The 26756-nt window shown below is 44.8% G+C and overlaps 3 long non-coding RNA genes across 8 annotated transcripts; all 3 read left to right on the top strand.

Moving 5' to 3' along the window:
- Positions 1-1764: 1764 nt before the first annotated feature.
- On the top strand, positions 1765-6965 carry LOC123133625 (uncharacterized). Its single transcript, XR_006465323.1, has 5 exons — positions 1765-4759; positions 4853-4925; positions 5024-5085; positions 5180-5463; positions 6346-6965. It is a non-coding gene; the product is annotated as an uncharacterized lncRNA (long non-coding RNA).
- Positions 6966-8016: 1051 nt separating this feature from the next.
- LOC123135970 (uncharacterized) lies at positions 8017-10757 on the top strand. Of its 6 annotated transcripts, none has more exons than XR_006466410.1 (4): positions 8017-8289; positions 8594-8745; positions 8874-8980; positions 9104-10757. It is a non-coding gene; the product is annotated as an uncharacterized lncRNA (long non-coding RNA). The 6 variants fall into 6 exon arrangements; XR_006466408.1 differs by having other exon boundaries at positions 8874-10219; positions 10375-10757; XR_006466412.1 differs by lacking the exon at positions 8594-8745 and having other exon boundaries at positions 8017-8235.
- Positions 10758-11512: 755 nt separating this feature from the next.
- Positions 11513-24385, top strand: LOC123133624 (uncharacterized). Its single transcript, XR_006465322.1, has 2 exons — positions 11513-11543; positions 24265-24385. It is a non-coding gene; the product is annotated as an uncharacterized lncRNA (long non-coding RNA).
- The last annotated feature ends 2371 nt before the right edge of the window (positions 24386-26756 follow it).

The following is a 26756-nucleotide window of genomic DNA, read 5'->3' as shown; positions in this document are numbered from 1 at the left end:
AGCCGGCGTCCCCTTCGCTGCCCCCACAGCCGAAGTGGAGCGCCGCCGCTCACAGTCGCGCTGGCGAGAGCGCCTTCATGACCGTGTCCGAGGCCGCCGCCTCGAGTCCCACCGCCGCCGCCAGGACGACGCACGGGTGCCCCTCCCCCTTTGAGGCAGGAGCCCGCCGCCACCGCGGCCAACGCCGACGGCTGGGCAGGCACGAAACACGCCCTCCTCTGGCGGCTAGGGTTTGATGCCCCGATGCCGCCAGGGAGCGGCACGGGAGCGAACCGTTTTTTCTATCCGAACATTAACTCATTTAGTTTTCTAGATGACCAGATTAAATTGTAAGCATTACGTGGTTCTTATTTCAGTGAAAAGGAATTTTGTTGAATAATAAACTTAACTGGTATAAAAGAACTATAATGTGGGTTGCATAAATATTGTTCTAGAAGATAAGAATAAAATACGTGCAATGACTCACTAAATATCTTCTCTGTTGTTGCTATTTTTGGCATACCAGCTATTTTAGTAACAGAGTAATAATGGGACATGGTGCAACTCAACTCACGTGAGCTAGATTGACACACTTTTGCTGCAGCCAGAGATGATCTCCAAAGCAATGGGTGGGATAAAATTCATGACAACATCCTGCAATCAGGGGAAAAATTTTCTTAACCATGGAAGCTGATTAATAATGCAGACAAAAGAAAAATAGTTGCATGATACTACCTTTTGTTTTTTGCATGATATCACCTTTTTGTAAAAGGAAAAAGGTCACTGTGAAGTATTCTTGCTCCATGGTCGTAACGGGATATGAAAAGATTGTTTGTGGTTAACTTACATGTCAACATGAGGCCAACCTGTAATGTTGATTATACTTGGTTATAAATAAAAAGAATGTTAACTGCAATAGGTCCGTGTTGATTTGTGCAAATTGCACAATAACTGCGTGTGGAAAGAAAGTTAGACTGACCTTGTAAAGGATGAAGCCGAATGTGCATGCATACTCGTGTCGAACGCTTCGTTTCTATACAGCTCAGGTGCAGTGTAGTAACCTAAATTACAGAACAATATATTTAAGTTTGTCAGCCAAGGATTATTATCTGTATATTTCTTATTTTAATGTTAGTAAAAGTGGGCTTACCGAAACTGTCGACAAGGGCCTTGTGGTTCACCGTTTCACCTTTTCGGAGGCGATCTTGGACAACCTCATGAGGCAGAATCACCCGACCTTCATTAGGATTTCATTATCACCAAAAATATATTTATGGCAGCTTACCAAGATTAAAATAGTAAAATAGGCAGATATGCAAGTATTTATGATTCCTAGAGAATGCAACAAGAGAACGGAGAAGACCAAGTCGCTCCATCTCCTCTTCTTGCTTTGGCTTTAGGTCGGAGTGGATGATGGGGTATAGCTTGTCACATAGGTCATGCCCCTGAACACCCAGATGTTCAAATTTTTGGGAGCATCTACAAATATAAATTCCTGCAACAATTAGACTTTAGTTGTATCAGGTAAAAACTGGTACTGAAAGGAATCATAGTATCGTTAGCAGTGGCCATAAAATTCGTAATACTGTACTTTGTAGTGAACTGCTGCACCGCACTCAATAGCAGCAGGTGCAGTCGGCACTCGCCAGGCAGAAGCAAGCACAGGCCGCCCCTCACCCATCACACAAACAGAGCACACGCAACATGCGTGCGTACACGCGGAGCAACAGCACCACACAAGACACACACGCGGCACAGAGGCATCATTCAGAGCATGTGCACGGAGCCGCCGCTCCATGGAAGCACCGCTGCCGGTACCACATGGAGAGGAGCAGCTGAGAGTGGCACAAACATGGTGGGTCAGCGAGAGCCAGTGACACCACTCGGGGGAGAAGCCAAGCCGAGAGATATCCTCGCGTGATCGTCGGCGTCATTAGCGAAGTCACCAGCTTGGTCGAGCTAGGCCCCCGCTCACCAGTGCGACTCGTGCTCCGTACACCAGCCATGCTGGCCGAGCCTGTCGCCGCGATGCGCTAGCTCGCGTGGGCCCTGCTGTGCGAACCCCACCCACCGCGTACGCCGGCGCCGGTCTCTGGTCGGGCACAGCTGCCATGCGCCTGCGCGGGTGATGCACAGAGCCACGGCCTCGTCCCGGCCGTTGCCAGCCGCGTCGCGCGAGGGACGCCTAGGCCCCGGCCCCCACATCCTGCCGCCCGGAGCTCGCCGCTGTTGCCTGCCATCATCGCCGCCCGCCGCTCGGCACGGGCCACGCCGTTGTGGGCCAAGAGCAACAGCCGGTGCGCGCTGAGGTACATCTCCAACGCTCCAGCCCCGCGCCCGTCGGCCCCGATGGAGAAATCCATCACCGCAGCGTGATTGTAGGGGTTGAGGACATTGGCGTAGAGTTTGTTATTTTCCTCTGCGGTAAAGCACGGTCAGTCAACCACTGAATTGCAGAAAACCACCACATTTAAGGCTTCATTTGCGGAAAATCATCGGGTCATTAATTTTTTGTAAAGATCATCATGGATTTGATAAACTTGTTGCAAATAGCATTAATTGGGTGATTTGCTGCGTTTGATCACTTTCTGACAAGTGGGGCCGGGTTGTAAGGTGCTGACTTGGCAAAACAATTGCATACACACCCCTGAATTTCACAAATACACCCTTATTAAAAAAATTAAAAAAAGTAATCAGCCCCCCTTTCACCCCCGTCGTCTGCCTCCTCCCAGGCAGCGGCGGCGAAGCCGGACACCAAATCCGGCTATACAGGAGACGACTGTCTTTTTTTTTTCCTTTCGTCTCTCCCGCGTCAGACTCAATTCCCCTCCCGGCGAGGCACACACAGCGAGCTCGGCACGCGTAGGCGGCAAGATGGGCGCGACAGACACTAGGGAGCGCGTGTGGGAAGGAGGGAGATGAGGGGAGGGGGTAGTGAACCTGCGCTAGGGGCGGGCGAGGTTGGAAGCGCGGGCGCGGTCGGCGGGGTCGCCGCGGCGGCGGAAGATGCAGGCGGAGATGTCCGGGCCGACGAAGTTGAGGAAGCTCACGGGGTCCTGCGCTTCCTGCTAGTTGAACATCGCCATGGGGGAGCCGCGGCCGCGAGCGCCCACTACGAGGAGGCGCGAGGTGGACGGAGAAACGGAACCAGCAGGCTCCTTCTATCCACAGAGACAAAGGTGAGAGGGAGCTTGAGATCCCGACAGGTTCGCCGGTGGCAGGTATCCCACCCTGAGCCGTCCCCCCTTCCATCCTCCATCCCGCCCACGAGCCCCAGCAAGGGACGACCTCCCTTAGCCGAGCACCTGGCGAACCAGCCTCCCTCCTCCCACGCGTGACAGCTCCGACCAGGGCGCGGCATCCCGGCGGGTTTGGTCGATTCGGTCCTTGCAGTTTGTGCACAGGGATCTGATTGAGTTTGTTTTTAGATTCAGGGGTGTGTATGCAATTGTTTTGCCAAGTCAGCACCTTACAGCCCAGCCCCACTTGTCAGAAAGTGATCAAACGCAGCAAATCACCCGATTAGTGCTATTTGCAACAAGTTTACCGAATCCGCGGTGATCTTTGCAAAAAATTAATGACCCGGTGGTTTTCCGCAAATGAAGCCCCAAATGTGGTACTAGTTTTCTGCAATTCACTCTCAGTCAACCTAAATTCATGGGAGCGTTCGCCCCTCGATCCTTGGGGACATGCGCCGCCGGCGCCGGACAGGGTCGGCCTGCGTGCGTGTTGCCGGGAGCCACCTTGGGCGCGTCTTCTCCTCTGCGGGCCCTGTTCTCCCTCCCTCATGCGTTGCTTTGGGTTCCTCAATGACAGGCTCCTCGCGCTTCCCGGTGGCGGCGGCTCGCTTGCATTGCCGGGCGGCTTGCATGCTCTTGGGAATTTCTCGCTTTTGGATGGAGGTTTTGTACGGGAATTGATTAGATTGGGAGGTGAGCGCTAATGAAGGAAGAGAGGTTAACCGATGCAAGTCCACACCATAGAATTGCTAGATCAATGAGGGCGGTTAGATTGAGATTTCTGGACAAATCGTGTGGTGCTGACTGGATGGTGGGGGTGTTGTGGGACTAATTGCGGGGTGCATGTAAGAAAGTTCATGTTCGATTGTTTAATAGTAGTGGAGATGGGGATTAGGCACGTCTTCTATTCATCGCAACATTTGGTTGATAGCCTGAAATCACGCGTGAACAAGTACAACCTACAGGCAATGTTTGGCCCATCATTGGTTTCGGTGCATTCAAAGTAGTACTCCCTCCGTCTCAAAATCTCTACTCTTAATGGAGCAATTGGTAGTCTCCGCCGGTCAATTTTCATCCCACCACTTTCGTCCGATTTTTTTTCATAGGTTAACTGTCGTAGATTTTTTTCGTCGCCTCCCCCACCCCACCCCTACGCACACACTAAAAAAACCGGTTTTGAGCCCGTATTTTTTCCTCTCGATCCAGTTGCTTCCTCGATCTAGGAAATCCTAAGGCGTGGTCTTGGGACGCCGCCGCCGCCATCGCTGGGGTTCCCAGCCGGCGCAGCCCAACCTCCGAGACCGCCGCAGCCGGCGCCATCGCAACCCCAGGTCAGTGTAGTACTCAAAGGAGGTTGTGGCCCCCCCCAATCCATCTCAATACCACCGCCCCGCCCAGGACGACATGCAACGACCGGTGTTGGCGCGTCCTCGTGGGTGGCGGTGAGGAGGACGGCCAGTGGCAGCCCCCCGAAGCACCACCATGACGACACCTCGCCGCGGCCGCTCGGCATGGGTTGCCGCCCCGCGTCCTAGAGATGGGTAAGTTCCCGTTTTACTGCAGGACAGCTTCTATGATGTTACAAGACAGGCAAATTGATGCTTGTATATTGAATTGGGTTCTTCGTTGATTAGGGAATCTTGTAGCTGGAGTCTGGAGATGTATACATGGTTGACTCAATCCTAATTGTTGGAAACAATATCACAGGTTAGCTAATCACCCTTTTGTCTCGATTTATCTAACATCACCGTGATTCTTTCATCATCAGTTACAGTTTCTAAGTATTAACTAAATATTATTCTCAGATCAAAGCTTTATCGAGTCTCATAAAATGTGTGAGAAGTGTGAGAATAGAGTTCTCATGAAGGTATGCTTTCATTTGCTGGTTCAAGGTTACCTCATCTAGCGATGCATACTACAGTAAATGATTTATGGTTTCAAATTTGTGGACAACTTATTAGGAGGCATCATGGGCATTGTGAAACGTAGCAGCAGGCAAGTTTGGCGCGAGCTGATGCGATCCCGCTGTGGCAATTGGGATGGGTAGATGGGGAGGCATGGTGGAGGCCGGTGGCAGCATCTGGAAGAAAACAATGAGCGAGGCGGCGGCAGTGTACAGTGGCATGGCCGTTGTGTTGCAGCCGTCGCATAGACGTCGAAGGAGCACCAGCGACGCGCGCGCGCACACAGACACACACACTAATGGTGCTGCTGGAGGCCATGGGGCTGAGCAAGGATGTGAGTGGTAAGCTGAGCAAGGATGTGAGTGGTACACGTACGATTCTTAGTGATCCGTCTTCACTGGCTGGTTAATTTACTTTCTGTCAAAGTAGTTTGCTAGATGATGGAATTTATCTTCCATTTTGTTCATTCTGCTCTAGATACTCTACGTGTTTTTAGTTTTTACACATGATATGAGAAATAATTTTCACTAGGCAAAGTATGGCTATAATATGAACAATGGTGCAATTCCTCATGACCTTTCCAAATATATTACCGGTTTGCCGTTCAGAACGGAAATTATAATGACACATGCTTTATTTAATTCTGAAATTGATGGTATCCTGTGCATGCAGTATATTAAGTTAATTTATGATCTACGAGATTATGTACCCGGATTTACAAAGGCAAAAGTGGAGTACTGTGAGATACATCATTAGTTCAACGCCAGGTTCAAGAAATGAATGCTTTTGTTTTTTTATTGTAGTATATATCTGCATATGGCTGTTAAAAAAATAGCTAGCATTGTAACAAATTGACAAATCTTACAAACGTGTGCTAACAGTTTTGAACCTTATAGCTTATACTCACACATGAGCTTTGCTTGATTTTCTAGATTAAAAAAGCATGCAGTTATTTAAGATTTTTAAACCTTTGCTCTATCTGTGAGCAAAATCACACCTGCCCCTGTTAACTAAACAAGATGCTTGTCAATTAGTAGAAGTACTGCTAGATTTCCATTTGTGGGTTTCCATTTTATGAAGTTTACTTCTTTTTTGATATTTCCTGCAAGTAAAAACTACTATACATCACTGCAAATGTGTTTCTGCATTGTTTGTTTCATTAGTTTATTTCCATTTTTCACAAAAAGAAATATTTACTATTACCTTTTGTCCACATTTTGTAGGGCACTGGTAGCATTATACTATCAAGAACACCGGCATGGCATTGATTCTTGCTATCTATAATGCACGCGACACGCCATGGTCATCTTCCACCACACGACGCCTCCAACCCTCCAAAGCGTGTCACCTCAATGGTCGTCGTCGCCTCATGCTCCAGCTCTCCCAGCCACCGCCACAGGTCACCGCCTTTGTCCCTCCAAAGAACAGGGCCTCTCTTGTTGCAACCTCCTTACCACGGCGACCAACGACGAGGAGGAGCTGGGCGAGGCAGGGAGGCCAAGGGCGAAGTGTTGTGGGTGCTTCATTCGGATAGAACGTGTTGTAGCCTTGTAGGTCAAGGGCTGACTCCTTAATATCTTGCAGGCCTAAAGTTATGTTATTGGTTGCTACAGGTCACCACATTCACTTCCTAGGGCCGCAGGCGGCAATGGTGAGGAGGTGAGCGACAACGGGAATCTAGGTGAAACTGATGAGAAGTAGTGTCGCTTCCTCAATTATCTCTACTCCTAATGGACGAATTGGTTGAATAGCCCCCCCCACTTTCAACTGGTTTATTTTCAACCGGTTTTTTTCCATCAAATTACCCCCACCCCCACGCCCACCCACCGAAACGCGTCCAGCGAACCGGGGAGAGATCCGTTGATTTGGCTAAGGTAGGAAAGAATCTATTATTTGTTTGCTAAAGCAAATTGCATTAATGAAAGAGATCCGTTGATTTGGCTAAGGTAGGAAAGAATCTATTATTTGTTTCCTAAAGAAAAATTGCATTAATGAGAGAGATCCATTGATTTGGCTAAGGTAGGAAAGAATCTATTATTTGTTTCCTAAAGCAAATTACATTAATGGGAGAGATCCGTTGATTTGGCTAAGGTAGGAAAGAATCTATTATTTGTTTGCTAAAGCAAATTGCATTAATGAAAGGGATCCGTTGATTTGGCTAAGGTAGGAAAGAATCTATTATTTGTTTCCTAAAGAAAATTGCATTAATGAGAGAGATCCGTTGATTTGGCTAAGGTAGGAAAAAATCTATTATTTGTTTCCTAAAGCAAATTGCATTAATGGGAGAGATCCGTTGATGTGGCTAAGGTAGGAAAGAATCTATTATTTGTTTCCTAAAGAAAAATTGCATTAATGAGAGAGATCCGTTGATTTGGCTAAGGTAGAAAAGAATCTATTATTTGTTTCCTAAAGCAAATTGCATTAATGGGAGAGATCCGTTGATTTGGCTAAGGTATTTGTTTGCTAAAGCAAATTGCATTAATGAAAAAGATCCGTTGATTTGGCTAAGGTAGGAAAGAATCTATTATTTGTTTCCTAAAGAAAAATTGCATTAATGAGAGAGATCCGTTGATTTGGCTAAGGTAGGAAAGAATCTATTATTTGTTTTCTAAAGCAAATTGCATTACTGGGAGAGATCCGTTGATTGACTAAGGTAGGAAAGAATCTATTATTTGTTTGCTAAAGCAAATTGCCTTAATGAAAGAGATTCGTTGATTTGGCTAAGGTAGGAAAGAATCTATTATTTGTTTCCTAAAGAAAATCTCTACTCCTAATGTCTGAGTTGGTAGGATTGCGTTGACGGCTTATTTTCGTCCCACCATTTTGGTCCGGTTTTTTTCCTCTGGTTTTATTTCGTCCCTCCCCACCCCCACGCACGCTCCTCCAGAAAAAACTCGAGTGACGCCATATGCCCTATCCCTAACCCGCTCTCGTCTCCCTCGGACGCAGCCGGCCGCCGAATCGAATCCCGCCCGTGGGCTCATCTGCCTCGCCATGGCCGATGAACGCCTCGGATGCGGCCGCGTCCCTCTCCCAACGGCGGCGTTGATGGAGGGAGCAGCTGGCGCTGGTCAAGCTGCCGATCGATGGACGCGCCGGGCGTCACTCCTCGGGTACAGCCCCTCCCGCTCCCTGCATCTCTCCCTGTCTCCTCCACGAGCTGCACGGTGCGCACCCCTCCTCCCCGCATGCTTCTCCTCTCCCTCCCCAAATCGCCATGAATCTCGCGCTGTTGGAGCCCCTCCCCTCCTTCCCCGATCCGCCGTGGATCTTGTGCTGCTAGAGTTGCTCCTCTCCCTTCCCTGGCTGCCATGGATCTCGCAGCCGCCGCCGCCGCATGAAGCCCCACATCCCCAAGCTCGACGGGCTTGGCAGCCGACAACGGGCAAACCCACCACACGTCTCACAATCCCCAAGCCCCTATCTTCTCCTTCCCCCTCACGGCTACACTGATGCGGTCTCCTTTTGTAGGAAGTACGTACATGCATCCTTGTGAGGAAGATTGATCGGGATGGAGAAATCAGGCGACGCGGAACCACACCAAGCTCCAATACTATCGCCTCGTGTGTTGCCTGCTCCACCTCCTTACGGATATGCTGCTTCTTATCATGTCCCAGCCGCTGGTGTCCACACTGTCCCTTGACTCTATCTAAAGCGAGGCAGACCTTGGCTACAAGCCTCGGTCCAGCGCACGAGTGTTCGTCCTGATTCTTCTAACTGACGAAGCTTTTGTCGATCTTACTATTTTCAGGTGCTACCAATCCAAGTGTTCATTCATTCTGGTCTATTTCTTTGGATAATTTATGGAGGCCGTGGTTCTGGTATTTGTATGTATTCACAAATTGTTCACAAGGCCTGGTTAGTATCTTGGACGGCAAAAGCACATCTCTTAGTTCTTTAATATGCAATTACTTAGATTTTATTGTCCTAAATGTATGTATCCTTAATGCCATGGTTTGTTACTTATGGTTGTTGTCAAAGGAGGAAATAATAGGGAGGATTGGAGATGCACCGGGCATGCCATGGCAACGAAACAAAAGCTTATTACTTCAATTCAATTATGCAAGTTGAAGAAGGTACAAACTATTAACTCCGATCTTCTAATGCTTCCTTTCTTTTTTTAATGTGGTTTGGCTCGACAAACAATATTTTCTTTGTGGCATACTGCACTAGCTCTAATTTGAGTACTTCAATTCAACTTAAAGTAACTTATTTTCTAACACTTAATAATGAGCTCACAGATGATAGAAGCAGAAAAAAAATACTTGGCCAAATATCATTTAACCAGATATTGTACATTGTAGAATCAGTAGTCTATCTCACTTCATTCTTGTTAGAACCTGCATAAGATTTTGTATGTGATGCTTTTGTTTATTCAATCAAGTGAAATAAGGGCTACAACAAGAGATCACCATTAGGTTATCATGAACCAGCAAAATGGGTATAAGAAGCTATATTCAAGAAAAGATATTTTGCTCATTCTTTACCCAGAGCAAATATAAAGTCGCATACGAACATCTGAAACTAAGAACTCAACAAATAGATCAGTATATTCCATGTTAAGTATACAACTCACAAATAGACATTTCCAGTGAGAAAATATTAACTATTTCTAAAATGTCGTGACAAGTTGTTTTTTTTGTAGAATTTTATGCTCTTGCTGTTATCTTAGCCTCACAGGATTGTATATTTTGATGGAATATAGTAAGATTTTCTTATAATCACGAGTTCTTTTATAATTGGATGAGAAGATACCATCTAGCGCATCAATTAAGAATTACCCATATTAATACCTCGAACAGGGATGCATGTATTTGATCTTTCCTGCTGAGATTCAGTGTTTCCTATCGGAGGTCTGAATTTGCATATGTGGGGCCTCTCAGTTAGATTGTAAGTATACTAACCATTCTGTAACTGAGGTTGTGCCATATATCTAGAACTGTAGAATATCTTCCACATATGTTCATTCAGGGACCTTAGAAATTCACTATTGAGGGTTCATTGCCAAGAAGGCAACTCATCTCTTCGGCATTGAATTTATTTGGAGTGTTGCAATTATCGCAATGCTCAGTGACAACTACCAGGGTCATGAAGAAGGTAAGTCATCTCCCATGCATCAAATTTAATTGGAATTGTGCAGCTTCAGATTTGCAGTAATTATGATTAAGCACTCTATCTATATAGTTCAAAACTTAGCTATGTATATCGCAAGGGTAACCAATTAAGTTGGTAAACTTTCATGTATTTTGCAGTCCTAGCTCAACAATGGCTCCGTGAGCTCTAACAGGTGTGGTGGGCTGCCAACGACCTACACATAGTATTGCTTAAATCGGCTGCAATCACTAGATTCTCGTCACTAACTCTGTGAACTGGTAGAAAGTGGTCACGTTGGGAAAGGAGTAAACGGAATGCTACTAAAATAGTGGGCCTTTGGGCAACACCTAAAGCGTTGCAATAAGCTTCTGATAAGAATTTCGTACAAGAATAGGTGCTTGTAAATATGTTGAATTGTTCATGGTGGAGTTGTTGTACAGTCTCCCAACAGCAATGATTTACAAGGCTCAAGGGACTATATAAAGGCCAAACACTTGGAATTCAAACAAGCTAGGTTCAAAATGGTAACTTTGAGTTATTATTTATGTTGTTTGGCTGGCTTATTTGATGCCTAAGTTGTATGAGGATACGTGTGTTTTAAAATTTTGCTATTGGATTTCACTTTTTTTCTTTATCTCTGTCAATTCTCCTTTCGAGAGCATAATTACTATAATTTGTCTATGGACCAAAGGGTTCGATCAGGATGTGTCAGATTGGTTTTGGGAAGGCAAGCATACAAGTCACTCGGCAAAACAAATTTGTTGTGTAGATATTGATGTACTACAGATCCATTCCTGTATTTTACTAATATGCATAGTTGGTTATTAGTACTTGTGATACGTGAGGCGTAATGTAAGGTGAAGTGAAACATGGTGGACATGGCTTCATGACGGCGCTCACGGAGAAGATGTCAGGGGCGGTGGGGGACATGTTATAGAAGATGTTGGTGGAAGTAGCGGCAGAAATGGCCAAATGCGGTCCCTCGATGCCAACGAGAATGAGGCAAAAATGGGGTTCCTCGGCGCTAGCGAGAAGGAGGCTGATGGGTTCCGTGGAGCAATATAATGCGGCGGCAATAGCGTATCAAGGTCCACTTCCAGCCGGAGAAGAACTGATGAATGTTATATGTGTGATTCATACATTCGTTGGTTTGAAGTGGATTTCAACTATTTTTAGTCTATTACTAGCTATATCATTTTCTATACATATAAAATTTGGCATGTATTATGTTTACCGATGCAACCATTAATGTTTCTAATAGCCCGTGGCAACGCACGGGCATTTTACTAGTGTGTATGGAGAAGGGAAAAGTGTGGGTAGCTTTGAGGTAAGTCGTGGTTGGTTCAGAGTTTCACATATGCTCTCTAATGGTAGATCATGAACTGTTAGACAATACCCAGCTAGATGTAGGTATGGTTCGAGCTCTGAATGTGATGCGTAATTATTAGTCCATGTTTTTGTGAGTCAGACCAGACGAAATCAAACTGTAAATGTGGTTGAAGATCAAACAAGGCGAAGTGGTTTTATTAAGTTTTGCGGGTTACTCAAAATAGAGCCCATGTTTTCTTGATTGATGCACATTGGAAGAATATTATTCATACTGCTTGCTGAGTAGCAACTGGATATGCCATTTTTCTTGAGATATTTACATTTTCATAGTGTGTAAACTGAGATTTTTCTCACCATCTCATTTCTCCCAGTTCATATACATTTACTTCAATGCCTTTTTTTTCCTTTCTTTATCATGTCATGTGCTTCCTTGAGTGGTGAGATGAAGTTCACTATGCCGTCAAAATATATGTCTACTTTTAGGTTGGATATGATATAGTTGTCCTATGCCTTTTTGCTAGGTTAATTACGACCAATTTTCATCCTATGTTGTGGTATGCATTGAAGTGGGATGTGCGTAATGTTTTGCTTTTTCTAGGGAAGGCCATTATGTCTCTATTCATATCAATAGTAATTACACTATTTATAATATTACATGGAAAACAGTGAGGGCCAGCGCCGCCCCCCGGGGGCCTATATAAAGGAGGGGGGGGGGGGAGGGAGGGCAGCTGCACCCTGTGTCTTGGCGCCTCCCTCCCCCTGCTACACCTCTTTCTCCTCCCACAGTTGCTTGGCGAAGCCCTGCCGAAGTCCTGCTGCATCCACCACCACGCCGTCGTGCTGCTGGATCTTCATCAACCTCTCCTTCCTCCTTGCTGGATCAAGACGGAGGATACGTCACGCTGACCGTACGTGTGTTGAACGCGGAGGTGCCGTCCGTTCGGCGCTAGGATCTCCGGTGATAGGATCACGGCGAGAACGACTACCTCAACCCCGTTCACTTGAACGCTTCCGCTTGCGATCTACAAAGGTATGTAGATACATTAATATCACTCGTTGCTAGATGAACTCATAGATGGATCTTGGTGAAACCATAGGAAAATTTTATTTTCTGCAACGTTCCCCAACAGTGGCATCATGAGCCAGGTTTATGCGTAGTTCTCTATTGCACAAGTAGAACACAAATCTGTTGTGGGCGTCGATCTTGTCAACTTGCTTGCCACTACTAGTCTTTTCTTGCTTCAGTGGTATTGTGGGATGAAGTGGCCCGGACCGACCTTACACGTACGCTTACGTGAGACAGGTTCCACTGACTGACATGCACTAGTTGATAAGGTGGCTAGCGGGTGTCTGTCTCTCCTACCTTAGTTGGAGCGGATTCGATGAAAAGGGTCCTTATGAAGGGTAAATAGAAGTTGACAAAATCACGTTGTGGTTATTCGTAGGTAAGAAAACGTTCTTGCTAGAACCCAATTGCAGCCACGTAAAAGATGCAACAACAATTAGAGGACGTCTAACTTGTTTTTGCAGCGATTGTCATGTGATGTGATATGGCCAGAAGTTGTGATGAATGATGAATGATATATTGTGATGTATGAGATCATGTTTTTGTAATAGGAATCACGACTTGCATGTCGATGAGTATGACAACCGGCATGAGCCATAGGAATTGTCTTAATTATTGTATGACATGCGTGTCAATAATTTAACGCCATGTAATTACTTTACTTTATTGCTAAACCGTTAGCTATAGTAGTAGAAGTAATAGTTGGCGAGCAACTTCATGGAGGCACGATGATGGAGATCATGGTGTCATGCCGGTGACGAAGATGATCATGGAGCCCCGAAGATGGAGATTGAAGGAGCTATAAGATATTGGCCATATCATGTCACTACTTTATATAATTGCATGTGATGTTTATTATGTTTTGTGCATCTTGTTTACTTAGAACGGCGGTAGTAAATAAGATGATCCCTTATAATAATTTCAAGAAAGTGTTCCCCCTAACTGTGCACCGTTGCTAAAGTTCGTCGTTTCGAAGCACCACGTGATGATCGGGTGTGATAGATCCTTACGTTCACATACAACGGGTGTAAGACAGTTTTACACATGAAAAACACTTAGGGTTAACTTGACGAGCCTAGCATGTACAGACATGGCCTTGGAACACAAGAGACCGAAAGGTCGAACATGAGTCGTATGCAAGATACGATCAACATGGAGATGTTCACCGATGATGACTAGTCCTCCTCACGTGATGATCGGACACGGTCTAGTCGACTCGGATCGTGTAACACTTAGATGACTAGAGGGATGTCAATCTGAGTGGGAGTTCATTAAATAATTTTATTAGATGAACTTAATTATCATGAACTTAGTCTAAAAGCTTTGCAAAATATGTCTTGTAGATCAAATGGCCAACGCTCATGTCAACATGAACTTCAACGCATTCCTAGAGAAAACCAATGCGTCCCAAGGGTCCCTATATAAAGAGGGGGGGGGGGGAGGGACGGCAGCCGCACCCCTTGCACTTGGCGCCTCCCTTCCCCCTTGCTACACCTCTCCCTCCTGCAGACGCTTGGCGAAGCCCTGCCGGGATCCCTGTTGCATCCACCACCACATCGTCGTGCTGCTGGATCTTCATCAACTTCTCCTTCCCCCTTGCTAGATCAAGAAGGAGGAGACGTCACGCTGACCGTACATGTGTTGAACGCGGAGGTGCCATCCGTTCGGCGCTAGGATCTCTGGTGATTTGGATCACGACGAGTACGACTCCCTCAACCCCATTCTCTTGAACGCTTCTGCTCGATCTACAAGGGTATGTAGATGCACTCCTCTCTCTCGTTTCTTGATGAACTCATAGATTGATCTTGGTGAAACCGTAGGAAAAGTTTTGTTTTCTGCAACGTTCCCCAACAGTGGCATCATGAGCTAGGTCTATGCGTAGTTCTCTTTGCACGAGTAGAACACAAATCTGTTGTCGGCATAGATGTTGTGAACTTTCTTGCCACTACTAGTCTTATTTTGCTTCAGCGTATTGTGGGATGAAGCAGCCCGGACCGACCTTACACGTACGCTTACGCGAGACAGGTTCCACCGACTGACATGCACTAGTTGCATAAGGTGGCTAGCGGGTGTCTGTCTCTCCCACTTTAGTTGGAGCGGATTCGATGAAAAGGGTCCTTGTGAAGGGTAAATAGAAGTTGACAAATCACGTTGTGGCTTTTTTGTAGGCAAGAAAATGTTCTTGCTAGAACCCAATTGCAGCCACGTAAAATATGCAACAACAATTAGAGGACGTCTAACTTGTTTTTGCAGCAATTGCTTTGTGATGTGATATGGCCAAAAGTTGTGATGAATGATGAATGATATATTGTGATGTATGAGATCATGCTCTTGTAATAGGAATCACGACTTGCATGTCGATGAGTATGACAACCGGCAGGAGCCATAGGAGTTGTCTTAATTATTGTATGACCTGCGTGTCAATGATTTAACGCCATGTAATTACTTTACTTTATTGCTAAACCGTTAGCCATAGTAGTAGAAGTTATAGTTGGCGAGCAACCCCATGGAGACACAATGATGGAGATCATGGTGTCATGCCGGTGACGAAGATGATCATGGAGCCCCGAAGATGGAGATCAAAGGAGCTATATGATATTGGCCATATCATGTCACTACTATTTGATTGCATGTGATGTTTACCATGTTTTTGCATCTTGTTTACTTAGAACGACGGTAGTAAATAAGATGATCCTTCATAATAATTTCAAGAAAGTGTTCCCCCTAACTATGCGCCATTGCGACAGTTCGTTGTTTCGAAGCACCACGTGATGATCGGGTGTGATAGATTCTAACGTTCACATACAACGGGTGTAAGACAGATTTACACATGCAAAACACTTAGGTTAACTTGACGAGCCTAGCATGTACAGACATGGCCTCGGAACACAAGAGACTGAAAGGTCAAACATGAGTCGTATGGAAGATACGATCAACATGGAGATGTTCACCGATGATGACTAGTCCGTCTCACGTGATGATCGGACACGGCCTAGTCGACTCGGATCATGTAACACTTAGATGACTAAAGGGATGTCTAATCTGAGTGGGAGTTCATTAAATAATTTGATTAGATGAACTTAATTATCATGAACTTAGTCTAAAATCTTTGCAAAAATGTCTTGTAGATCAAATGACCAACGCTCATGTCAACATGAACTTTAACGCGTTCCTAGAGAAAACCAAGCTGAAAGATGATGACAGCAACTATACGGACTGGGTCCGGAACCTGAGGATCATCCTCATAGCTGCCAAGAAAGCATATGTCCTAGAAGGACCGCTAGGTCAAGCACCCATCCCAGAGAACCAAGACGTTATGAACGCTTGGCAGTCACGTGCAGGAGGGGGGGGAGGGAGGGCAGCTGCACCCTGTGTCTTGGCGCCTCCCTCCCCCTGCTACACCTCTTCCTCCTCCCATAGTTGCTTGGCGAAGCCCTGCCGAAGTCCTGCTGCATCCACCACCACGCCGTCGTGCTGCTGGATCTTCATCAACCTCTCCTTCCTCCTTGCTGGATCAAGACGGAGGATACGTCACGCTAACCGTACGTGTGTTGAACGCGGAGGTGCCGTCCGTTCGGCGCTAGGATCTCCGGTGATAGGATCACGACGAGAATGACTACCTCAACCCCGTTCACTTGAACGCTTCCGCTTGCGATCTACAAAGGTATGTAGATACATTAATATCACTCGTTGCTAGATGAACTCATAGATGGATCTTGGTGAAACCATAGGAAAATTTTATTTTCTGCAACGTTCCCCAACAGTGGCATCATGAGCCAGGTTTATGCGTAGTTCTCTATTGCACAAGTAGAACACAAATCTGTTGTGGGCGTAGATCTTGTCAACTTGCTTGCCACTACTAGTCTTTTCTTGCTTCAGTGGTATTGTGGGATGAAGTGGCCCGGACCGACCTTACACGTACGCTTACGTGAGACAGGTTCCACTGACTGACATGCACTAGTTGATAAGGTGGCTAGCGGGTGTCTGTCTCTCCTACCTTAGTTGGAGCGGATTCGATGAAAAGGGTCCTTATGAAGGGTAAATAGAAGTTGACAAAATCACATTGTGGTTATTCGTAGGTAAGAAAATGTTCTTGCTAGAACCCAATTGCAGCCACGTAAAAGATGCAACAACAATTAGAGGACGTCTAACTTGTTTTTGCAGCGATTGTCATGTGATGTGATATGGCCAGAAGTTGTGATGAATGATGAATGATATATTGTGATGTATGAGATCATGTTTTTGTAATAGGAATCACGACTTGCATGTCGATGAGTATGACAACCGGCATGAGCCATGGGAGTTGTCTTAATTATTGTATGACATGCGTGTCAATAATTTAACGCCATGTAATTACTTTACTTTATTGCTAAACCGTTAGCTATAGTAGTAGAAGTAATAGTTGGCGAGCAACTTCATGGAGGCACGATGATGGAGATCATGGTGTCATGCCGGTGACGAAGATGATCATGGAGCCCCGAAGATGGAGATTGAAGGAGCTATAAGATATTGGCCATATCATGTCACTACTTTATATAATTGCATGTGATGTTTATTATGTTTTGTGCATCTTGTTTACTTAGAACGGCGGTAGTAAATAAGATGATCCCTTATAATAATTTCAAGAAAGTGTTCCCCCTAACTGTGCACCGTTGCTAAAGTTCGTCGTTTCGAAGCACCACGTGATGATCGGGTGTGATAGATCCTTACGTTCACATACAACGGGTGTAAGACAGTTTTACACATGAAAAACACTTAGGGTTAACTTGACGAGCCTAGCATGTACAGACATGGCCTTGGAACACAAGAGACCGAAAGGTCGAACATGAGTCGTATGCAAGATACGATCAACATGGAGATGTTCACCGATGATGACTAGTCCGCCTCACGTGATGATCGGACACGGCCTAGTCGACTCGGATCGTGTAACACTTAGATGACTAGAGGGATGTCAATCTGAGTGGGAGTTCATTAAATAATTTTATTAGATGAACTTAATTATCATGAACTTAGTCTAAAAGCTTTGCAAAATATGTCTTGTAGATCAAATGGCCAACGCTCATGTCAACATGAACTTCAACGCGTTCCTAGAGAAAACCAAGCTGAAAGATAATGGCAGCAACTATTCGGACTGGGTCCGGAACCTGAGGATCATCCTCATAGCAGCCAAGAAAGAATATGTCCTAGCAGGACCGCTAGGTGAAGCACCCATCCCAGAGAACCAAGACATTATGAACGCTTGGCAGTCACGTGCTGATGATTACTTCCTCATTCAGTGCGGCATGCTTTACAGCTTAGAACCGAGGCTCCAAAAGCGTTTTGAGCGACACGGAGCATATGAGATGTTCGAGGAGCTGAAAATGGTTTTTCAAGCTCATGCCCGGGTCGAGAGATATGAAGTCTCCGACAAGTTCTATAGTTGTAAGATGGAGGAAAACAGTTCTGTCGGTGAGCACATACTTAAAATGTCTGGGTTGCACAACCGCCTGTCTCGGCTGGAGATCAACCTCCCGGATGAGGCGGTCATTGACAGAATCCTTCAGTCGCTCCCACCGAGCTACAAGAGCTTTGTGCTGAACTACAATATGCAGGGGATGGTAAAGACCATTCCTGAAGTATTTTCAATACTGAAGTCAGCAGAGGTTGAGATCAAAAAGGAACATCAAGTGTTGATGGTCAATAAGACCACTACGTTCAAGAAGGGCAAGGGTAAGAAGAACTTCAAGAAGGACGGCAAAGATGTTGCCGTGCCCGGTAAGCCAGTTGCCGGGAAGAAGTCAAAGAATGGACCCAAGCCTGAGACTGAGTGCTTTTATTGCAAAGGGAAGGGTCACTGGAAGCGGAACTGCCACAAATACTTAGCGGACAAGAAGGCCGGCAACACTAAAGGTATATGTGATATACATGTAATTGATGTGTACCTTACCAGTACTCGTAGTAACTCCTGGGTATTTGATACCGGTGCCGTTGCTCACATTTGTAACTCACAGCAGGAGCTGCGGAATAAGCGGAGACTAGCGAAGGACGAGGTGACGATGCGCATCGGGAATGGTTCCAAGGTCGATGTGATCGCCGTCGGCACGCTACCTCTACATTTACCCACGGGATTAGTTATGAACCTCAATAATTGTTATTTAGTGCCAAGTTTGAGCATGAACATTGTATCTGGATCTCGTTTAATACGAGATGACTACTCATTTAAATCCGAGAATAATGGTTGTTCTATTTATATGAGAGATATGTTTTGTGGTCATGCCCCGATGGTCAATGGTTTATTCTTAATGAATCTCGAGCGTAATATTACACATATTCATAGTGTGAATACCAAAAGATGTAAAGTTGATAACGATAGTCCCACATACTTGTGGCACTGCCGCCTTGGTCACATTGGTGTCAAGCGCATGAAGAAGCTCCATGCAAATGGACTTTTAGAGTCTCTCGATTATGAATCATTTGACACATGCGAACCATGCCTCATGGGCAAAATGACCAAGACTCCGTTCTCCGGAACAATGGAGCGAGCAACCAACTTATTGGAAATCATACATACTGATGTGTGTGGTCCAATGAGCGTTGAGGCTCGCGGAGGATACCGTTATGTTCTCACTCTCACTGATGACTTGAGTAGATATGGGTCTACTTGATGAAACACAAGTTTGAGACCTTTGAAAAGTTCAAGGAATTTCAGAATGAGGTAGAGAATCAACATGAACGAAAGATAAAATTCTTACGATCAGATCGTGGAGGAGAATATTTAAGTCACGAATTTGGTACATACTTAAGAAAATGTGGAATCGTTTCACAACTCACGCCGCCTGGAACACCTCAGTGTAATGGTGTGTCCGAACATCGTAATCACACTCTATTGGATATGGTGCGATCTATGATGTCTCTTACCAATTTACCGCTATCATTTTGGGGATACGCTCTAGAGACAACTACATTCACTTTAAATAGGGCACCGTCTAAATCCGTTGAGACGACACCGTATGAATTATGGTTTGGGAAGAAACCTAAGCTGTCGTTTCTAAAAGTTTGGGGATGCGATGCTTATGTCAAGAAACTTCAACCTGAAAAGCTCGAACCCAAGTCGGAAAAATGCGTCTTCATAGGATACCCTAAGGAAACCATTGGGTATACCTTCTAATTAAGATCCAAGGGCAAGATCTTTGTTGCCAAGAACGGATCCTTTCTGGAAAAAGAGTTTCTCTCGAAAGGAGTAAGTGGGAGGAAAGTAGAACTCGATGAAGTACTACCTCTTGAACCAGAAAGTAGTGCAGCTCAGGAAAATGTTCCTGTGGTGCCTACACCGACTGGAGAGGAAATTAATGATGATGATCAAGGTACTTCGGATCAAGTTGCTACGGAACTTCGTAGGTCCACAAGGACACGTTCCACACCAGAGTGGTATGGCAACCCTGTCCTGGAAATCATGTTGTTAGAAAATGGTGAACCTTCCAACTATGAAGAAGCAATGGCGGGCCCAGATTCCAACAAATGGCTTCAAGCCATGCAATCCGAGATAGAATCCATGTATGAAAACAAAGTATGGACTTTGACAGACTTGCCCGATGATCGGCGAGCGATAGAAAACAAATGGATCTTTAAGAAGAAGACGGACACGGATGGTAATGTCACCATCTATAAAGCTCGACTTGTTGCTAAGGGTTATCAGCAAGTTCAAGGGATTGACTACGATGAGACTTTCTCTCCCATAGCGAAGCTTAAGTCCATCCGAATCATGTTAGTAATTGCCGCATACTATGATTATGAGATATGGCAGATGGACTTCAAAACGGCATTCCTTAACGGTTATCTTAAGGAAGAGCTGTATATGATGCAGCCAGAAGGTTTTATCGATCCTAAGAATGCTAACAAACTATGCAAGCTCCAGAGATCCATTTATGGGCTGGTGCAAGCATCTCGGAGTTGGAACATTCACTTTGATGAGATGATCAAAGCGTTTGGGTTTATGCAGACTTATGGAGAAGCCTGTGTTTACAAGAAAGTGAGTGGGAGCTCTGTAGCATTTCTCATATTATATGTAGATGACATACTTCTGATGGGAAATGATATAGAACTTTTGGACAGCATTAAGGCCTACTTGAATAAGTGTTTTTCAATGAAGGATCTTGGAGAAGCTGCTTACATATTAGGCATCAAGATCTATAGGGATAGATCGAGACACCTCATAGGTCTTTCACAAAGCACTTACCTTGATAAGATTTTGAAGAAGTTCAAAATGGATCAGTCCAAGAAAGGGTTCTTGCCTGTATTGCAAGGTGTGAGATTGAGCTCGGCTCAATGCCCAACCACGGCAAAAGATAAAGAAGAGATGAGTGTCATCCCCTATGCCTCAGCCATAGGATCTATTATGTATGCCATGCTGTGTACCAGACCTGATGTAAACCTTGCCGTAAGTTTGGTAGGAAGGTACCAAACTAATCCCGGCAAGGAACACTGGACAGCGGTCAAGAATATCCTGAAGTACCTGAAAAGGAAAAAGGACATGTTTCTCGTTTATGGAGGTGACGAGGAGCTCGTCGTAAAGGGTTACATCGACGCTAGTTTCGACACAGATCTGGATGACTCTAAGTCACAAACCGGATACGTATATATGTTGAATGGTGGGGCAGTAAGCTGGTGCAGCTGCAAGCAGAGCGTCGCGGCGGGATCTACATGTGAAGCGGAATAGATGACAGCCTCGGAGGCAGCGCATGAAGCAATTTGGGTGAAGGAGTTCATCACCGACCTAGGAGTCATACCCAATGCGTCGGGGCCGATCAAACTCTCCTATGACAACACTGGAGCTATTGCAGTTGCCACGGAGCCCAGGTTTCACAAGAAGACCAGGCACATCAAGCATCGCTTCAACTCCATCCATGAAAATGTTCAAGATGGAGACATAGAAATTTGCAAAGTACATACGGATCTGAATGTCGCAGATCCGTTGACTAAACCTCTTTCACGAGCAAAACATGATCAACACCAGAACTCTATGGGTGTTCGATTCACCACAATGTAACTAGATTATTGACTCTAGTGCAAGTGGGAGACTGTTGGAAATATGCCCTAGAGGCAATAATAATATGATTATTATATTTCCTTGTTCATGATAATTGTCTTTTATTCATGCTATAATTGTATTATCCCGAAATCGTAATACACGTGTGAATACTAAGACCGAAACATGTCCCTAGTGAGCCTCTAGCCAACTAGCTCGTTAATCCACAGATAGTCATGGTTTCCTGACTATGGACATTGGATGTCGTTGATAACGAGATCACATCATTAGGAGAATGATGTGATGGACAAGACCCAATCCTAAGCATAACACAAGATCGTGTAGTTCGTTTTGCTAGAGCTTTTCCAATGTCAAGTATCTTTTCCTTAGACCATGAGATCGTGTAACTCCCGGATACCGTAGGAGTGCTTTGGGTGTACCAAACGTTACAACGTAACTGGGTGACTATAAAGGTGCACTACAGGTATCTCCAAAAGTGTCTGTTGGGTTGACACGTATCGAGACAGGGATTTGTCACTCCGTATTACAGAGAGGTATCACTGGGCCCACTCGGTAGTGCATCATCATAATGAGCTCAAAGTGACCAAGTGTCTGGTCACGGGATCATGCATTACTGTTCGAGTAAAGTGACTTGCCGGCAACGAGATTGAACGAGGTATTGGGATACCGACGATCGAATCTCGGGCAAGTAACATACCGTCTGACAAAGGGAATAGTATACGGGGTTGCTTGAATCCTCGACATCGTGGTTCATCCGATGAGATCATCGAGGAGTATGTGGGAGCCAACATGGGTATCAAGATCCCGCTGTTGGTTATTGACCGGAGAGCCGTCTCGGTCATGTCTGCATGTCTCCCGAACCCGTAGGGTCTACACACTTAAGGTTCGGTGACGCTAGGGTTGTATGAATATGAGTATGCAGTATACCGAAAGTTGTTCGGAGTCCTGGATGAGATCCCGGACGTCACGAGGAGTTCCGGAATGGTCCAGAGGAAAGAATTATATATAGGAAGTGCTGTTTCGGCCATCGGGAAAGTTTCGGGGTCACCCGGTATTGTACCGGGACCACTGGAAGGATCCCGGGGGTCCACCGGGTGGGGCCACATATCCCGGAGGGCCCCGTGGGCTGAAGTGGGAGGGGAACCAGCCCCTAGTGGGCTGGTGTGCCCCCCCTTGCCCCCCCTGCGCCTAGGGTTGAAAACCATAGGGTGGGGGGCGCATCCCACTTGCCTTGGGGGGCACTCCACCCCCCCTGGCCGCCGCCCCCCTTTGGAGATCTGATCTCCAGGGCCGGCGCCCTCCCTATGGGCCTATATAAAGGAGGGGGGGGGGGAGGGAGGGCAGCCGCACCCTGTGTCTTGGCGCCTCCCTCCCCCTGCTACACCTCTTCCTCCTCCCACATTTGCTTGGCGAAGCCCTGCCGGAGTCCTGCTGCATCCACCACCACGCCGTCGTGCTGCTGGATCTTCATCAACCACTCCTTCCCCCTTGCTGGATCAAGACGGAGGAGACGTCATGCTGACCGTACGTGTGTTGAACGCGGAGGTGCCGTCCGTTCGGCGCTAGGATCTCCAGTGATAGGATCACGACGAGAACGACTACCTCAACCCCGTTCACTTGAACGCTTCCGCTCGCGATCTACAAAGGTATGTAGATGCATTAATATCACTCGTTGCTAGATGAACTCATAGATGGATCTTGGTGAAACCGTAGGAAAATTTTGTTTTCTGCAACGTTCCCCAACAACGTAATGTTTTGCTTTTTCTAGGGAAGGCCATTATGTCTCTATTCATATCAATAGTAATTACACTATTTACGATATTACATGGAAAAAAGTGAGGGGGTTCATTGACATGATTATGATGATTTTTATAATAAAAAACATATAGCCAACTCTTGTATCATATCATTCGCTTCTCTTCGGAAGTGCTTCAATTTGAATTTCCCATTCAATCTCAAAACTTAAGCTTGCTTGGGAATCACAATGGTCGATGAAAAGGCTAGATACTCCGTCATGAAGTGTTACACTCTAGCCATCTAGAGGGACGACGATGCATGCAATCATTTGCATAACATAATACAGATAGGTTGAGTCATCAATTCAAGTGAGAATAACTTGTTCCATGCAATTTGTAGTGGACAAAAGTGGAGACATATTATTTTTATAATAGCTAATTCAACAACAGAAGTGCTACATCTTAATCATTATGGGCATATGATACGTACGACTCTGGCTATTTTCCTTTGTATGGGTGATTTTAATCGTGGCGTAGGAGGGTTCATATGAGTGGAGCTGAAGCCAACAAGCAACTTGTTGATCCAATTGTTACGGGTGATGGGACTCAACAATTTTATAGAATTGAAGGGAACACCAAACGAATTTAGAGTGGGGTGACAACATTGTGAAGTAACACAATGATCAAAGACCTGAAGTTGAGGGGCTCGTGATAAACCATTTGTTGGCCCGTGGCAACGCACGGGCGTTCTACTTGATACTGGACCAAACATGGTTAATTTTTTTAGAGAAAAAATTGTTTTATAATCATAATGTATCTTGCTATTGTTAGGTTAGGATTTATTTGGAGTGTTTATCCACCTATTTTTGAGTCCTCTTGGTTCGATACACAGATTCGATTCAATCATGAACAATGATTTGCAAGCAAACCCTCTTGTACCCAAAATCACAATGGTTGGCATCTCAATGAGCGAAGGGGGACATATGAGCAAAGCGAACCTAATGAAAATAAAGGTAATATTGCATCTAATGATTGGGACACCAGACCAGTTGAGACATTACAATTCTTTGCTTGATTTTAGATTTACACCGCTATTTAAGATTGATTGTTGTCACCTGGATATTCCATTTTAGATTGCACTTGCACTTGGTCAGCATGATTCTACAAATGAGTTTTCCCTTTCTATCTTGGTTTTGACTACTAGGAACCTTTTTTGAAATGCAATGCCTCTTTAATACAATCTGAATAGCTTCTTGTCACTTTTGCATTGCATCTTTGACTTCCAAGTTCAACATAATCAGCTGATAGATACTCCCTCTATAAACTAATATAAGAGCATTTAGATTACTATTTTAGTATTCTAAACGCTATTATATTAGTTTATGGAGGGAGTACTTGTGTAGTAGATTTGTTTTGATTTTGGATTTTGTATCCTGTAGCTAGCTCGCATTTCCTAGACATCATATTTGGCACTTCTCTCACCATTTAGACGAGCAAGAGAATAATGACATGCATACATGAAGGCTATCTCCCATATTGTTAAATTTGGAGTTTATTCTACAAATGGTTTACTCCCTTATTATTCTGTTGGTTTTGCCAGTACATTTGCTTATGCAATTGGGAAGCGAAAACTAAAGTTCAATTCCAGTTTTTTTCAGAAATATAAAATAGTGACATACAATATAATATATCAGCAGAAGAGGAGGAGGCATATGAAGCTGGGAGAGGTGACAGGGAGCACGAGAAACTGCTCCCACTGCAAGAGAGAGAGCCATGCCAATAGTCAGTTGTGGGCTTGTGGCGCTGGTCGCGACCGCTGCATCACCAACCATGATCGTCCAGGCTGTGGCATGGGGGTCGTGCTTGCTGCTTGTGCGGTGATCCCCCCATCGTGATGATAAGGCGACTCCCCAACCCCGATGATAAGGCTTCATCCATTCAATTTTGACTCTGTGGAGAACTAGCTTTTGGTAAGTGCAGCATGCTCAAGTTTATTTTGTAGCTATTTTCATGTTCTGCATTTTAGTGGTACAAGATTGTGTTACACAATCTTGGCCTAGAGGACTAGATGTGCTCCCATTTTAGGCCAAACACAGTTTATTCTGAAACCATTGCATCTTTTGCTGAAATGCTTCAAGGTGGTTTTACTATTACAGTATGACCATGCTTGTAATGCCAGCTTGTCTTGAGAGGTCGGCTAATTCAGTAGGCTTATTCAATGCCGAATAGGTCCATGTATTAGATAGGATCAACAAGAGTTGGCTGGCAGCTGCTATGTATATGTTATGGATCAGAGGCAATTAATATGTCTTTGCCCCCCCACTTTTTTAATTCAAGCCCTTAAGATTATGCTCTTAAATGCAAACACATGACTTACTTCCAAATTTAACAAGACTGCATTCTACAATGAGCTATATAGCTGATGTTGATCATAATCAGTACGTGTACAAAGCAGTTTTAAGATTTCCTTTTTTCTTCATATTGAATACCAATTGCGCAGTATGTGTATTTGTAGCATATTGCAGACTTGCAGTGAAGTAGTGCCTGCTATACATGAGATGTACATTATTTTTTGATAACTTTTCTTGAAATTAAAAATACTAAAATGCACATGTTTCTATCAATTTATTGGTACTCGATGACTTCCTTATTTAGGTTACATATGAGATAGAGTAAAGTTGATTATATATGGGATATAGACTAGAAGTGGTATGCATTGAAGTGGGATGTGCGTAATGTTTTGCTTTTTCTAGGCAAAAGTGGAGTACTGTGAGATACATCATTAGTTTAACGCCAGGTTCAAGAAATGAATGCTTTTGTTTTTTTATTGTAGTGTATATCTGCATATGGCTGTTAAAAAAATAGGTAGCATTGTAACAAATTGACAAATCTTACAAACGTGTGCTAACAGTTTTGAACCTTATAGCTTATACTCACACATGAGCTTTGCTTGATTTTTCTAGATTAAAAAAGCATGCAGTTATTTAAGATTTTTAAACCTTTGCTCTATCTGTGAGCAAAATCACACCTGCCCCTGTTAACTAAACAAGATGCTTGTCAATTAGTAGAAGTACTGCCAGATTTCCATTTGTGGGTTTCCATTTTACTGAAGTTTACTTCTTTTTTGATATTTCCTGCAAGTAAAAACTACTATACATCACTGCAAATGTGTTTCTGCATTGTTTGTTTCATTAGTTTATTTCCATTTTTCACAAAAAGAAATATTTACTATTACCTTTTGTCCACATTTTTTAGGGCACTGGTAGCATTATACTATCAAGAACACCGGCATGGCATTGATTCTTGCTATCTATAATGCACGCGACACGCCATGGTCGTCTTCCACCACACGACGCCTCCAACCCTCCAAAGCGTGTCACCTCA

Source organism: Triticum aestivum, chromosome 6B (genome assembly GCF_018294505.1).
Source record: "Triticum aestivum cultivar Chinese Spring chromosome 6B, IWGSC CS RefSeq v2.1, whole genome shotgun sequence".
Classification (NCBI taxonomy): Eukaryota; Viridiplantae; Streptophyta; class Magnoliopsida; order Poales; family Poaceae; genus Triticum; species Triticum aestivum.
Note: the sequence above shows the minus strand (reverse complement) of the source record. Positions and strands in the feature narration are given on the sequence as shown.